Source organism: Natator depressus, chromosome 27, assembly GCF_965152275.1.
Source record: "Natator depressus isolate rNatDep1 chromosome 27, rNatDep2.hap1, whole genome shotgun sequence".
NCBI classification, from domain to species: Eukaryota; Metazoa; Chordata; order Testudines; family Cheloniidae; genus Natator; species Natator depressus.
Window position 1 is genome coordinate 688,653 of NC_134260.1, and position 15,251 is coordinate 703,903.

Sequence of the window (15,251 nt, forward strand, 5' to 3'; positions counted from 1 at the left end):
CACAGCTGGAGTCCCACACACTGCGATAATTACTTACTCACAATTACTAATACCGAATGAGGCGGCTACACACTGCCATGGGAACAGACACTCTGGGTCACATCCAAAGCTGACGGCCCGGGAGTCCCACGTTAGCAGGTCACTGCACGAGGGGCTCACTTGCATGCGCAAGGGCCTTCTCGGACAAGCTCAGCCTTGCTTCTCTGCTGCATTGCCCCAGTGTAATGCCAGTGACATCAGTCCCACTTCCACAGGGGAGAAAGCATTGCCTGACAAGGCTGTCTCTCCTCCTGCACGATGGAGGCCCACACAGCGTACAGGGGTGCCCCATGCCATCTTGCTCCCCTGCGTGGGCACGAGGCAGGTTGCTGTTGTGGCCTGTCTTGGTGCTGTGCTTTGGTTGTTTATCTTGTAGATTCAGGATGAAATGTTACCAGTAAGAGAGTGGATGTTTTCGTACTGCAGGAAAGGGCTACCTGAGGCCATCTGTAGCTGCACCATGGTGAACCTTGTTTGTAAAAGTACTAAAAAGAGGGAATTCTTCAGGGACAAAAATGCTCGGAGGCTTTCCATCTCCCTTGCAGCCCCTTTATTTCCAATCCGTTAAGTCCAAAGGCGTCACAACAGTTTGAGTGGCAATTGGCTGGCTTCCAAACCCACTGCTCACTGCCATGTCAGCTGGAGCAGGGTAGTACAGCGCGTGGGGAGCGAGATTTAGGAGGAGTCACTAACTTGCTTTACGTGATGTCTTTTTTTAAAAGGTCATTTCAGAAACTCTCCCAAGAGAGAAAGAGCAAAATCTCTTCTGAAGCGATCCATCAGGTAAGCACAGACAGAAGTTTCAATGTGCCCAGATAATTGTACTTACCAAATGTGCCAGTAGTTGACACTACAGCACAGTATAAATGTCTCCACTCTGTCTTCCAGGTCCCTGGTGTATCAGAGACTTCAAGTATGGAGAAACCGCTTTGGCTTAGAGACATGTATCTCCCACTGGATTCTATACGTAAAAAATCCATGGCCCAGAAGTTATATGACAGAGACTCCTCGGATGAGGAAGAAATTTTCAACAGGGCTGATGTAAGGTAAATCAGGGAATATTAGCAATGCCCAGAGTTATCACTGCATTTCCCCTTGAGCTCCTGCTTTGGAGCTACACCATCCCCCACCCATGCAGGGACTAGGAGTCTCTGGGACTTCCCCTTTGCTCACTTGCCATCAGATCATCCCTGAAGATGTCCCATGATGTACTGGGAGAGTGGCCATCTTGGGACAGCTCCATAGGACAGTTGCCTTTGCCCATCCTCAAAGCCATATTGCAGTGCCCCTCTCCACATGTGATCCAGAGCCCCCATGGGCTTGAAGAGAGAACACGACAGAGAACTGCTATCTCCTCGGGCCGACCCTTCACGCTCCTCACCAGCCCCACGTGGTGGGACCAGAGGCATCCCTGAGATCAGAGAGAAGGGAAGAGCATGATGCTGAGCTGCTGCTGCTCCTCCCCTCGGCTCATGTGAGTGGGGGCAGAGCACAGGGGCTTTAGTCCCTTTCAGAGAATAACCCATTTTCATCTAAAGGTTGTCATTACAACTGGCTTGTTGCCATGGTGCTCAGCTTCCATCTCCATGACTCAGTAATCAGATAAGGGTTTTCGTGGGACTGTCTCTTCTAGAAGGATGAGAACAAGCCACCGAGATGCTAGATGCATATGAGTAGTTGTTCAGTTACGCCTGCTTTTGGCTGGCTAGGGCCGAGGCCTGCAAGATCACTCTTTTACTCTCAGTGGGGTACACAACTTGAGCTGTAGCTCTGATCCAGCAAAGCCCTTACACAGCTGCTGAAGTCAGTGAGACTAAGGCCCAAGCCCTCAAAGATATTTAGGAGCCTAACTCCCAGGAGAGTCAGGTGCCTAAATACCTTGAGGATCTGGGCCTTAGCCCACAACTTTGCTGGATCAAGGCCTTAGGTCCTGGTCCAAAGCTCATTGGACTTTGAATCAGACCCTTCCAGAGCTTTTATCCTGCGTAGAGAGAGCTCCTCAAGCTGAGCTCAGGTGCAGGAGCAGTGCTGCATTTTGCATCAGTAGCACGTACCGATGAAGTGGCAGCACTGGAAGAGGGGAGCTGAACAGTTTCTAGTCTCCCATAGTGGCAGCCCTGCGTCTTACTCTGATACTTAGGTAACAGAAGGAAGAAAATATTGCTGTGCATTAAATGAAAATCCAGCTTTTCCTGTAGCTAGACAGAAACTTTTTAAATCTTTCCATGTTTGTCTTTTTCTATTTAGAAGACAATATGAGTGGTCGTCCGGCAAAGAAAGCTACTAACTTGTATTTTTGTGAATACTACTGTATATCAAGAGTACTGTATAAAGTTATAATGTTGCTCTGTGTGACACAGATAAAACGGGAAGCCATCCTCTCTGTCGCCTTCAGAACTGATGATTAAAATGCATACTTTTTCACAGAACAAGTATGGGCTTAGTGCTAACCCTGCGAGGGTCCCAGAGCTTGGGCTCCAGCCTGAGCAAAGCGTACACAGCAACGAAGCAGCCCCGTGAGCCTGAGTCGGCTGACATGGGCCAGCCGCAGATTTTTCTTCCCTGTGTAGACATACCCTATGTGTCCCCCATTCCCCACTTTTCCCCATACCAGGGTCTGGCATTCTCTTCCTCCATGCCAGAGCTCTGTGTACTGCCCCATTCCCCCTATGCCAGGGGTTCTGTGTGCCCCCCCACCAGGGTCACCCCTTCTCTCTCCCATGCTAAAGACTTTGTGTGCTCCCCCATTCTCCCTTCCTCCCTACCAGGGTCTCCCTTTCTCCCCTCCCCCACCGCCCAATGCCAGAGGCGCTCTGTATCCCGCTTCCCTACCAGGCCTTTCCATTCCCCACTTCTCCCTCACCATTATTATTTCTTTTCTTCCTGCCTGGGAGATACATTATTTAAGGTGTCACCACTTTTAACCCTACTGAGACAATGGGCAGAGCTGAGATGGGGGGCTCGGTTATGCTGGAAGGTGTTAATGGCTGCCATCAACCAGTTCTTTGATCTGTAGTCAATTACAGCCCTGGCTAAAGGCAATGGGTCTGCTAACCAGCTGCCAGGGGCCCCAAGTGTCTCTCCTTTCCCTCTGCTGTTTTCTAATGGTCACCAAAATGAATAGGGTTCTGCCCACTGATACCCTGAAATACTGGAGTTGATCCTATGCTCTGTTCAAACGTGACTGTATTATGTCCAAACAGACAGAGAAATACCATCAAGTTGAGCTCCAGCCTTGATTCCCTCAGCCAGCTAGAGAGACAGCAGGTCCATTAATCCATGAGTGATGACTGAAAGGTTTGAGAGGCTGCACTGGCTTGAAATCAGTCATTCACAAGAAGAGAGGTCTAGCCAAGTTGAGATTGTTGGAGTCCTGGTCAAAATAGGTGTTTTGAGGAAACACAAAGGGTAATTTAGAAACTATGATCCTATAACAGGTTTCAGAGTAGCAGCCGTGTTAGTCTGTATTCGCAAAAAGAAAAAGGAGTACTTGTGGCACCTTAGGTGCCACAAGTACTCCTTTTCTTTTTATGATCCTATAAAACTCCCTGAGCCTGGCTGTTGGCTCTCTACTGATGCATAGTAGCACTATAGTGCGAGAGTGCCTCACAAGCATTAATGGATTGCTTGTCTCAAGGGCGGGAAGGTAACTTTCTCATCCTTAAAAAGAAAAGGAGTACTTGTGGCACCTTAGAGACAACCAATTTATTTGAGCATGAGCTTTCATGAGCTGCATCCGATGAAGTGAGCTGTAGCTCACGAAAGCTTATGCTCAAATAAATTGGTTATTCTCTAAGGTGCCACAAGTCCTCCTTTTCTTTTTGCGAATACAAACTAACACGGCTGTTACTCTGAAATTTCTCATCCTTGGTACAGAGGGAGAGCTAGGGCTCAAGACATTAAATGATTTCCCCAACGTAAGACAAGGAGCCTGTGATAAAGTTGGGAATCTAGTCCAACCCCCTGCTCAAAGCAGGACCAATCCCCAACTAAATCATCCCAGCCAGGGCTTTGTCAAGCCTGACCTTAAAAACCTCAAAGGAAGGAGATTCCACCACCTCCCTAGGTAACCCATTCCAGTGCTTCACCACCCTCCTAGTGAAAAAGTTTTTCCTAATATCCAACCTAAACCTCCCCCACTGCAACTTGAGATCATTACTCCTTGTTCCGTCATCTGCTACCACTGAGAACAGCCTAGATCCATCCTCTTTGGAACCCCCTTTCAGGTAGTTGAAAGCGGCTATCAAATTCCCCCTCACTCTTCTCTTCTGCAGACTAAACAATCCCAGTTCCCTCAGCCGCTCCTCATAAGTCATGTGTTCCAGTCCCCTGATCATAGTTTGCTGGGGCTCAACCTCGGAAGGGCAGCTTTAAAGTAGCTCTCGCAGGGGATATGCTAAATCACCACATCCTGGCCACGCTGGCTCCCTGGCCAGGCTCATGCCCTTTGGGCACTGCATTGGCTAACTCCGAGGCCTGCCCATGAAGCAGGGTTTATGGGCACCATGTGTCACTGCATGGAGATGTTCCAGACAGATGTTCTGGGATGCACCGTGACCAGGGCTGAATGGAGTCCCAACCCTGTAACATTCAAGGCTAATGGAGCAAGCAGCTGAGGGGGGTTAAACAAGGTGAGTGATCGATAGATGCCATCTCTAGGTTTTATTGCATACCACAAAACCATACGGTGACACTTTTTGGGATTACCCGAGGTGTCCAGGGTGTATCACCACCACCAGCTCACAGTAGGAGTAAGCCTGGTCCCTACTCCCCAGGGGAGACCCTCCCCAGCTACCGGCTGCTGGAAACACAAGCCCCACCCTCTCCCAATACTGGCTGCACATACCATTTTGCTACACTCGAGTGCCCAGTCCCTTAGCTACTGGATACCCACAGTGTTCACCGATCCACTGGCTCCGTGGAAGCAGTGCACGCCAGCTCACTGGTTTCACCTCACTTTAACACTCCTTAGCACAAAGCCTGTAGAGACATCTACAGAAAAAAACTGAAGTTTATTTTACAGTCTGGGGTTGAGATTCAAATAAAAGCAAATGTAAGGGTGTGGAAACATACAGTTACAGGTGAAAGCAGAACATAACACACAATCTATAGCCTATACTTATTAAAAAGTTACTTTCCTGTCTTATAAGGTCTCTCACCCAATGGTCAGTCCTAGTTCAGTCTAGAATGCTGGCATCTACCTTTCGTGAGACACTGCCACTGGCAGAGTTTCTCCTCAGTAACAGATAATAATCTGTGTTCTTTCTTCATCTCTTATACAATTACAGACCACTGTCTCTTACCCAGCCAGAGGTCCCCGTTTCAGAGACTTTTCTTGGGGTTCTTTTGTTTTTGTAAATCCTCAAGCCTACACCTGGTTCAGACAACAAACATGGCTGGCTCCATGGATGTCCATTCTTCTCAGCGTTGACTGAGTTAGCCAAGACCGCACCTGGTCTTTGGTGATAAGTTCTCACTTAAACAGTTTTGAAACCTAATATTCTATGTTTTACATATTTCTTAAACTATTTACCATCAAAACCTTTCCCAATAACCACGACAATCCGTGGGTTCTTTGTTTTTGACAGAGCTACCATGGCCCCCTTTGGTGAAATACTGAGCAGATGGCTGGTCACACACAGGACCATACCTGCCTGGGCATGTCGGCATCACACATACCAATAGCTTCAGGGACAAGCAGTGACATTGGGTCTGTCAACTGGCTGAACAAACACAATAAAGGGGACTGCAAAATGGCAATTTACTAAATAATAATATAGATGGAAAAGCCCCATTTGATCACCACACCATTGTTAGTGCCACTAATTTTGAGTGCCTCCAGGACTGGAATTCCCACTTAAGTCACCTCCTCTGATTTTTCAAAGCAATTTAACATTTTGTGTCGTCCTTTCTATGGCAAAGGCCAACGTTCGGGGCTGGGTCTCTCCTCCAGCCCCACCTTCTGCGCCCCCATGCCTCCCCCAGAGCATCCCCTGGCCCTGCCACCACCACTGGCAGCGCAGTGGGGCGAAAGCGGTTTCCTGCCCGCCCTCACTCCACTCGGTGCGCACTCCTGGAAGCAGCGGGCACGTCCCTGCCGTCTCTCCGCGCACTGCCCCTGCCCCTGCCCCTGCCCCGAGTGCCAACTCTGCCACTGGAACGGCGGCCAAGGGGAGCAGCATGGCCGGTCTCTGTGGGCAGCGGCGTGTGCAGACCCCTGCAACTCCCGTCTCACAGACACTGCCAGGGGGGTGTGCGGGTTGCTTTCGGGAGCCGCTCGAGGTAAGTGCCACACCCCTCTCCTCCTCCTGCACCCCAAACCCGTCCCCAGCCCCGAGCCCGCCCCCAAACTCCCTCCCAGAGCCTGCCCCCACTCCTGCACCCCAACCCCTGCCCCAGCCCCGAGCCCCCTCCTGCACCCAAACTCCCTCCAGAGCCCGCCCCCACTCCTGCACCCCAACCCCAGCCCCAGCCGAGCCCCCTCCTGCACCCAAACTCCCTCCAGAGCCCGCCCCACCCACTCCTGCACCCCAACCCCTGCCCCAGCCCCGAGCCTGCACCCAAACTCCCTCCCAGAGCCCACCCCCACTCCTGCACCCCAACCCCCTGCCCCAGCCGAGCCCCCTCCTGCACCCAAACTCCCTCCAGAGCCCGCCCCACCCACTCCTGCACCCCAACCCCTGCCCCAGCCCCGAGCCTGCACCCAAACTCCCTCCCAGAGCCCGCCCCCACTCCTGCACCCCAACCGAGCCCCCTCCTGCACCTAAACTCCCTCCAGAGCCCGCTCCCCGCACCCACTCCTACACCCCAACCCCCTGCCCCAGCCGAGCCCCCTCCTGCACCCAAACTCCCTCCAGAGCCCACCCCCTGCACCCACTCCTGCACCCCAACCCCAGCCCCAGCCGAGCCCCCTCCTGCACCCAAACTCCCTCCAGAGCCCGCCCCACCCACTCCTGCACCCCAACCCCTGCCCCAGCCGAGCCCGCCCCCCGCACCCAAACTCCCTCCCAGAGCCCGCCCCCACTCCTGCACCCCAACCCCCTGCCCCAGCCAAGCCCCCTCCTGCACCCAAACTCCCTCCCAGAGCCCGCCCCCACTCCTGCACCCCAACCCCTGCCCCAGCCGAGCCCGCCCCCCGCACCCAAACTCCCTCCCAGAGCCCGCCCCCACTCCTGCACCCCAACCCCCTGCCCCAGCCCCGAGCCTGAGGCGGGAGGGGTGCAGCACCAAATTGCACCAACCCGCCCCCCCCCCGCGGACACTCGCGCCCCCCCGGCGGCCTCCACCCGTTTCCGGGTTGCAGACGCGAGACTCCGACCGACTCCGACTCCGACTCCTCCCCCCGGGGGCGTGTCTCCCCCGCCCCCTGGCCCCGCCCCTCGGGCGACGCGGGTGACGTAGGCGGGGGGGCGGTCGCGCGCTCGGCGGCGCCTGCGCTTCCGGGTTCCCAGTTGGAGCCTCGGGGCCGCGGAGCAGGTGAGCGCACGCCCGCCCCGCCCCAGAGCCCCCGCGCGCCCCCTCCCTCGCCGCCCCCCGCCGCCCCTGGCTGGCCCCGCCCCCACGCCCGCCGCGTGCCCCGCCCCCGCCGCGGCTCGGCCCCCCGCCGGGTCTCCTGGGGCAGGGCTGGACCCCCCCCATACCCCCCCGTGCTGCAGGGTGCGGGGCTCGGACCCCCCCACGCCCCCCCCGTGCTGCGGGGTGCGGGGCTCGGACCCCCCCACGCCCCCCCCCGTGTTGCGGGTGTGAGGCTCGGACCCCCCCACGCCCCCCCCCGTGCTGCGGGGAGCGGGGCTCGGACCCCCCCACACCCCCCCGTGCTGCGGGAGTGGGGCTCAGACCCCCCCCGCGGGGTGCGGGGCTCGGACCCCCCCACGCCCCCCCCGTGCTGCGGGGTGCGGGGCTCGGACCCCCCCACACCCCTCCCCTGCTACGGGTGCTGAGCTCGGACCCCCCCACACCCCCCCGGTGCTGTGGGGAGCGGGGCTCGGAGCCCCCCACGCCTCCCCGTGCTGCGGGGAGCGGGGCTCGGACCCCCCCCCCGTGCTGCGGGGAGCGGGGCTGCCTGGGAACCCCGGGTCTGTCTTTGCTTCCTCATTAACTCCGTCTCAGCTGCTCCGTTTTGGAAGGACACTTTGCGTTGCCTGGGGGGGCAAGAAGCCTCAAGAACTTCCCTGCATGCCCCAGGAGAGGCAGCGCTGCCTGGCTCTCAGTGAGAGGGTGGCAGGTGTGGGGGTCCCGCTGCGGGAAGGGAGAATCGCTGCTTAAGGGCGCACCCGCGAATCCCTCTGAACCCCAACCCCACCAGCCACCTTGTGCACTTGCATCCAGTCCCAGGGCTTTCCGGGCGCAGCTGGCAAAGAGCGCCAGGCAGATTCCTTTGTTGTGTTTGGTTTGCCTGGAGCTGGTATCTCCCTCCTGTAAACTTTGTCAGTTGGGCCCATCTGCTGTTGTGCATTACTTATATTGCAGTAATGCCCCATGGTCCCGCTAAGTATCCGGGTCCCGCTGAGCTAGGTGCGGCGCAGACACAGAGGCATACATCGTCCCTGCCCTGAAAACTAGCAACTTAAGCTTGTTGATGGTCTTGATTAAAGTAAGGTGGCACTGGGTGCCACTGACATCAGCTTTCGAACCTCCCCTAGCTCCTTTCCTTCAACTACTGTTGGCTCTCCGGTCTCTCCTCTCTCCTCTCCTGTCTTGTCCCTGAATTCCGCTCCATGTCCCTTCTCTCCCTGTGTGGTTTGCAGATGCATAATTCAGGTCTTAGAAATTCATCCACTGCATCAAACCTGATTACTAGAGCATATCTTTTAGAAAAGCACCAAACCTTGATTTAGTGACTCCAAGTGATGGAGAATCTGCCTCATATCTCAGTAATCTGTTCAAATGGTTAGTTACCCTCACCGTTAAAAATTATTTTTCTATCTCTTAACTACTGACCACTAGAGCTTGTGACTTTGTTAGAGAACCTACCGGCATCAGAAAGCTCCCCATGTGGTACTTATAGCTGTGATCAAGTCACCTCTTCACCTTCTCTTCAATCAGCTAAATAGACTTAGCCCTTGTCTGCACGACAAACTTATGTCGGTATAGCTACACTCGGGAGTGACGTGGTTATGCCAGTCTAACCCTGGCATAGACAGCGCTGTGTCCACATAGCTACCACCTTGGGGGGCGGGGGGGTGGAGTACCTATGCTGACAGGAGGTGCTGGCAGCGTCTTCACTAAGGCTTTGTCTACACTGCACTTTCATCGGTAAAACTTTTCTCGGTCGGGTATGAAAAAACACACCCCGACCATCAGAAGTTTTGCTGACGAAAAGCATCGGTGTAAACAGTGCGTTGTTGGTAGGAAGACACTCTCCTGCCGACAAAGCTACCGCCCCTTTTTGGGGGTGCTGCTGTAAGGTGTGCAGTGTAGACATAGCCAAAGTGCTGTAAGGCAAGTCTACACTACAAAATGTAGTTGACCTAAGTTACGTCAGTGTACAGCCACTGCAGTAATTAAACTGCTTTTGCAAGTTCGCACTACGGTCCTTGTAGCAGTGGTGCGTGTCCTCACCAGGAGCGCTTGCATCGCTTTAAGTGTCGGTGTTGGGCATTGTGGGAGGGCTTCTGAAAGGCAGTCAATGTAAGCCAGGTTTCAGAGTAGCAGCCGTGTTAGTCTGTATTCGCAAAAAGAAAAGGAGGACTTGTGGCACCTTAGAGACTAACCAATTTATTTGAGCATAAGCTTTCGTGAGCTACAGCTCACTTCATCGGATGCATAAAGTGGAAAATGCAGTGAGGATTTCTTATGCACACAGACCATGAAAAAATGGGTGTTTATCACTTCAAAAGGTTTTCTTTGTAGTAATAAAGCTATTACCAGCAGGAGAGTGGGGTAGGGGGAGAGAAAACGTTTTGAAGTGATAAACACGCATTTTTTCATGGTCTGTGTGTATAAAAAATCCTCACTGCATTTTCCACTTTATGCATCCGATGAAGTGAGCTGTAGCTCACGAAAGCTTATGCTCAAATAAATTGGTTAGTCTCTAAGGTGCCACAAGTCCTCCTGTTCTTAATGTAAGACATGCCGTTTCTACACTGCGGTGACCTAACTACATTGACTTGAGCACTACGCCTCTCGCGGAGGTGGAGTTAAATCGGTGTCGTGGGCAAGTTACGTTGGTGGGAGCTGCAGTTTAGTCATAGAAGTCATAGAATATCAGGGTTGGAAGGGACCTCAGGAGATCATCTAGTCCAACCCCCTGCTCAAAGCAGGGCCAATCCCCAGTTTTTGCCCCAGATCCCTAAATGGGCCCCTCAAGGATTGAACTCACAACCCTGGGTTTAGCAGGCCAATGCTCAAACTACTGAGCTATCCCTCAATGCTTACAGTGGTAGATCAGTGTAAGCTGCCTTATGTGCACCTAACTGTGTAGTGTAGACCAGGCTAAGTGTAGACGAGCTCTGAGCATCCCGAGTCTCTCGTTGTTGTTGTTTTTAAAGTTTTCCAAACTTCAAATCATTCTTGTGGTTCTTAGAATCCTAGAACCATAGGGTTAGAAGGGTCCTCAAGGGCCATCTAACCCCCTGCTAAGATACACGATTTGTTGTGTCTAAAAGCTTCTCTGAAGTGTCTTCATTTTTTCAGCATCCTTTTAAAAATCAGAATAGAGTGCAATATTTCTGTAGTGGTTTCAGCAGTGCTGTATACAGATGTAAAATCACCACCCTCCTCATGCTCAGTAATCCTCTGTTTATACACTGTTCGCCCTTTTTGGCACAGCATTGCATTTGGACCTTGTGTTCTTTGTTAAATACAATGATCTCTAATTCCTTTACAGAGTCACTGCCTTCCAAGATCCAGCCCCCATCCTGTAAGTTACACTTTTTGTTCATAAGTGTATGACCTTGCATTTGGCCATATTAAAACACATGTTGTTTGATTGCATCTGGCTTGCCCAGTGATGCAGATTGCTCTGTCTGTAACTTGTCTGTGTTGTTGTTCACCGCCTGACCAATCCTTTTGTTGTGCGCAAACTTCATTATCAAGGGATTTTATATTTTATTCCAGATCATAGACTCTTGGTATTGGAATCACATCTCCACCTCTTTTATGGAGTACTTTGCAGCATCTCCCAATGGCTGAATGAGAATGCAGTATTTTCTTTTCACAAGTAGCATCTTATTAACAAACTGGAGTTATCAAGTTACAAACCTTGTGCTAACCGTGAACTTTGTCCTCAGGACAAAGCCATGAGATGAAAGTCTGAGTGATAGGGTCAGCTTCTCTTGGTGTTGACTTCTCCTCTAGGTTGCTGATTCCTCTCCCCTTACCCTGCTCCCTCTGCACCACCCCAAGCCATAGTAAGTCCTCTCTTGTCGCTATAACAGGGCTTTGAAATGGTGTTTGATTGAAGATAGTGTTGGGGGTCTTCCATCCCCAGCTGCAGCTGTCCCTTTGGGTTTGAAAGCTGATGCTAAGAGAAGTGCTGAGCAGGTCAGGCAGCATCTCAGGAGAGGAGTAAATTTCCTTTGCAGGGAGGTGACAGATTTCCCTAGGGCTTCAGTGGCGCAGCACCATTCTGAAAATCTGTACAGTGGTGTTTTGCGTGGGGTGCCGTCGCCAGTTGGAGCTGAGGTAGCTAGGGGATGTCAGTAGGCCATGCAGCACCCTGCAGTGTGAGTGGGTGGAGCAGGAGAAGAGTCAGGTTCTCTGCCAGGAGTTGCTTCCTACCCCACTTGGCAGCTACATTAGGTTTGACTCTGCGCTCTCCCAGCAGCTCCCCTCCCCAACCCTCCCAAGAGCAGGAGTCTGGCACAGCTAATTGGACTTTTTCTTCACTCTTTGCTATTGGCACATTCAGTGGAGTGTGGCCTGCCACCTTCATATGGTGTTTCTTGCTGCTGCTCTGACATGAGATCACAGATTGTTTCAAAAGTGACCACACCTTGTGCTGTATTTTCTGCTTCACCCATCTTGCAGCTGGAGCTTCTGCATCACAGTTTAAGGTGCAGGGTGCATGCTCCCCAAAGAACATAGCACATGATTGAGTAGCCCGTGGTTCTCCGTGCCCCTACACAGCTCTGTTCTGACTGCAAATCGTATTGCTCACTGGCTCAGAGATGCTGCCACTCCCAGGGGACAGTCTTGGAGGGGAATCTTTCTAGGGCGGACCTGAAGGGGCACAGAGGTGGGGTTCATGAAATTATCTTCCTGGAGAAGAATTGGATTATAGTGAATTGTGGGCCTCACTGAGACCCCTGCTCACCTGGATAAGTGCTTCAGTGGGGTAGTTGCCTGCATAAGTGCTCATGAATGTGAGGGCCCTTTAGGTGGAGTGTGCCAGTAACTGGAGCCTCCAACCTTTTTGGTGGTCCTGGTCTTTAATCCTGCCCCCTCCCAACCCACTGAGTGCTGCAGGGAGACTCTGAGGTTGCTTCTGCATTCTCCGGGGAACTTGGGTCAGCAGGAGAATCACGGTGGGATTGCTGCTGTTCTGGAAGTCCCCAGGGAGTGAAGATGAGTGCCCCTGGTCTGGGGGAGCAGACTGCACTCTTTACTCTCTGGTTAAGAAGCCGCAGTGGCATTCCTGTCACATACACACTTCACTTCCCCAGGCTGGCAGAGAGATCCGGGCCACCCGTTTTCCATGGGTCAGGCTGCAACATCAGATTTCAGTCATGGCCCTTGCTCCCATTCTTTTGTTGTGGCTGGACAGAGGAAGAGGAGAAGGAGATCATCCCCTTGGAATGCAGGAATGATCACCTGCCAGGCAGGTGACACTGCTGCATTCCAAGGGGATTAGTACCGGGAAGTGATGGGAGCAGGATGCAGTGTCACTGAAATGGATCCCAGCAGATTGGACGAGTCATTCCATTTCTACACAGGTAAAGTTTCACCTTGTCTGAGTTCACTCTGAGGCTGAGTCAGTACTTGGAGCTAGGGGTGTGATTCCCAGCTCTCATGCTAGCTCTTATCGAGCTAGTGTGCTAAAAATAGTGGGGTGGCAGCGTGCTGAGGCCACACCTGCCTGAGCCTCCTGGGCGCTGTCTGTGCAACTCCAGCTACGCTACTGTTTTAGCACGCTAGCTCGAGGAGAGCTGGCACAAGTATGTAGACGGTGCTTGCTGGCAGGCTTCCTGTTTCACTCAGACACGTTGGAATGGGTGTGGTTTATTTGGAGAGGGTGAAGCTGGCTCAGTGATTTAGGCTCTGTGAATTTCTTGTGAAGGCTTAGCTCATACAGTAATGATGTGCAGAGACAGAGAGCAGAGGTGGGATTGAATGTACCTAATGTGGGCTCCATTTTCTGAGTTACGCTTTGTTTCTCCATCTCTCGTAAGTAGTTGCGTAGTCCTTGTCACTGCAGTATGCAGGCTCGGAGAGATTGGATAATGTGCTAGAGGCAGAGGGAACAGACTGCACACACAGGCAAACCTATACATACTCTAGTGACATCTCAGCTAGACCCTCCCTCTGAGTCACGTTACACCAACTTCAGAGGCCAAATCCTAGATATGGACCAGAAGCGGGTGCGTACATGCACTACAGAGCGTCTCAGTCAGACATACTCCATGCACACCACCGTGCCCCAGGCATGGACCCAACATACACATACACTCAATATTTTTGTAACTTCCTTTGTTTATTTGTACTGCTAATTTTTTTAAACGAGAAAATTCCATGCTTATAATAGTGTTTGCCATGGCAAAGCTGAGTAATTTCATATGCACGCCAGGAAATGCAGAGATAGGATTAAACTATCAACCCTAACTGTCTCCTTGTGCTGTGTGCTTTACAGCGCACTCTTAAATTCTGTGATCACTTAGTAGTGTCAGATAATCCAGTTTGAACTTCTCTAGGATGTTAGATAACATGTCACATCATAGAAGAAAATCCCCATCCCAATAGCTGTGGGTTGCACAATGTATTTTTGTCTACAACTCCACCTCACTCTCCAGACAGAGGAAAACTTAATTGAAACACTATGGAATTTTCCAACTTTATCTGATTTCTTCATATCAAATTCTTGTATTGGCTCCACAGTGTCACAGTAAGGGTATGTCTACACTGCAAATTTTTTGTGCAACAAGTTATACCACTTTTATTAAAGCGCTGGAATTAAACCACTGTTGTGCGTGCACACTCTGCTCCTTGTGATGGCGGAGCGCATCCACATTAGCAGCTCTTGCAACGGCCCAGAGAGCAGTGCACTGTGGTAGCTATCCCACTGTGCAGCTGGCCACAGGGTGCTTTGGGAAGGGTTTGCAATGCCTCATGGGGCAGGCACAGCGTCACATGATGCAGGTTTCCCAGTCCCATTGTTCCATGGGCATTCCAGTACCTTGCCAGCCGCTTTTCAACTGAAGTGGAGGGGTGAGAGTGTGTGACAGGGAGTGTGTGTGTGTATGTGGGGGGAGAGACACTGTGTTTTGGGGAACAGAGAGTGTGTCAGCATGCTGTCTTGTAACACACACACACCTGCCGCTGTGTTCACCGGCAGGATCATTCCACAATAATGGTTTGCTTTGTGTCCCAGAGCAGACGAGCACAGCGTGCAAGGGCTGTCAGAAAAGGAGCTTTGAAAGGGGAGAGGCGCATGTCTCCAGGACAGCCGAGTTCAAAACAATGAGCAGAGCGGCCACTTGCGGGATTATGGGACACTTCCGGAGGCCAATTACAGCGCTGAAAGCAATTGATGTGTTTACCCTGGCAATGCAGCGCAGGTGGGTTTTTTGCAGCTGAGGAGTTTCTGCACACCTCAGGAGTTACACCCCCGAAAGCTGCTTTACTGTGCAGAAACTTGCCAGTGTAGACAAGGCCTAAGAACACAGGAGCTCTGAGTTCATAGATGCGTAAGTTCCAAGGTCAGAAGGAACCACCATCATTGTCTAGTCTGAGCTCCTGTATAATACAGGCCACAGAACTTCCCCTTATCTCCAGCACTTGCTAATTACCTGTTACGTGTGTATGCAGGTGAAAACTCTCCTTTTGCTGCATTTGAGAGATATTGTTATGTGATCACATAATTAAAGGCACTGTTGAGCATTCATCGTCAACTCTGCATGTCCTGCCTTTTGTGTGCTTCACTGTGCTGTCCTGAATGAGGAGCGTATGGAGTGCATTGAGCATTTGTGCAAGTAGGTGGGCTCCCTGACTTGGGGTGCAGCTGTGACTGCAGCATTTTAAGCTGAAAATGCTGGTTTCATTAGCAGCTGGAAAAG

General features: G+C 52.1%; 1 protein-coding gene across 1 annotated transcript in view; it reads left to right on the forward strand.

The window, feature by feature from the left end:
- The first annotated feature begins 7,469 nt into the window (after positions 1 to 7,469).
- PLEKHM1 (pleckstrin homology and RUN domain containing M1) overlaps positions 7,470 to 15,251 on the forward strand; it is a 52,739-nt gene continuing 44,957 nt past the window's right edge. The window contains exons 1-2 of the mRNA XM_074940417.1: positions 7,470 to 7,515; positions 14,567 to 14,753. The gene's annotated coding sequence lies outside the window, so the exon portion shown is untranslated. The remainder of the gene's footprint in view (positions 7,516 to 14,566; positions 14,754 to 15,251) is intronic.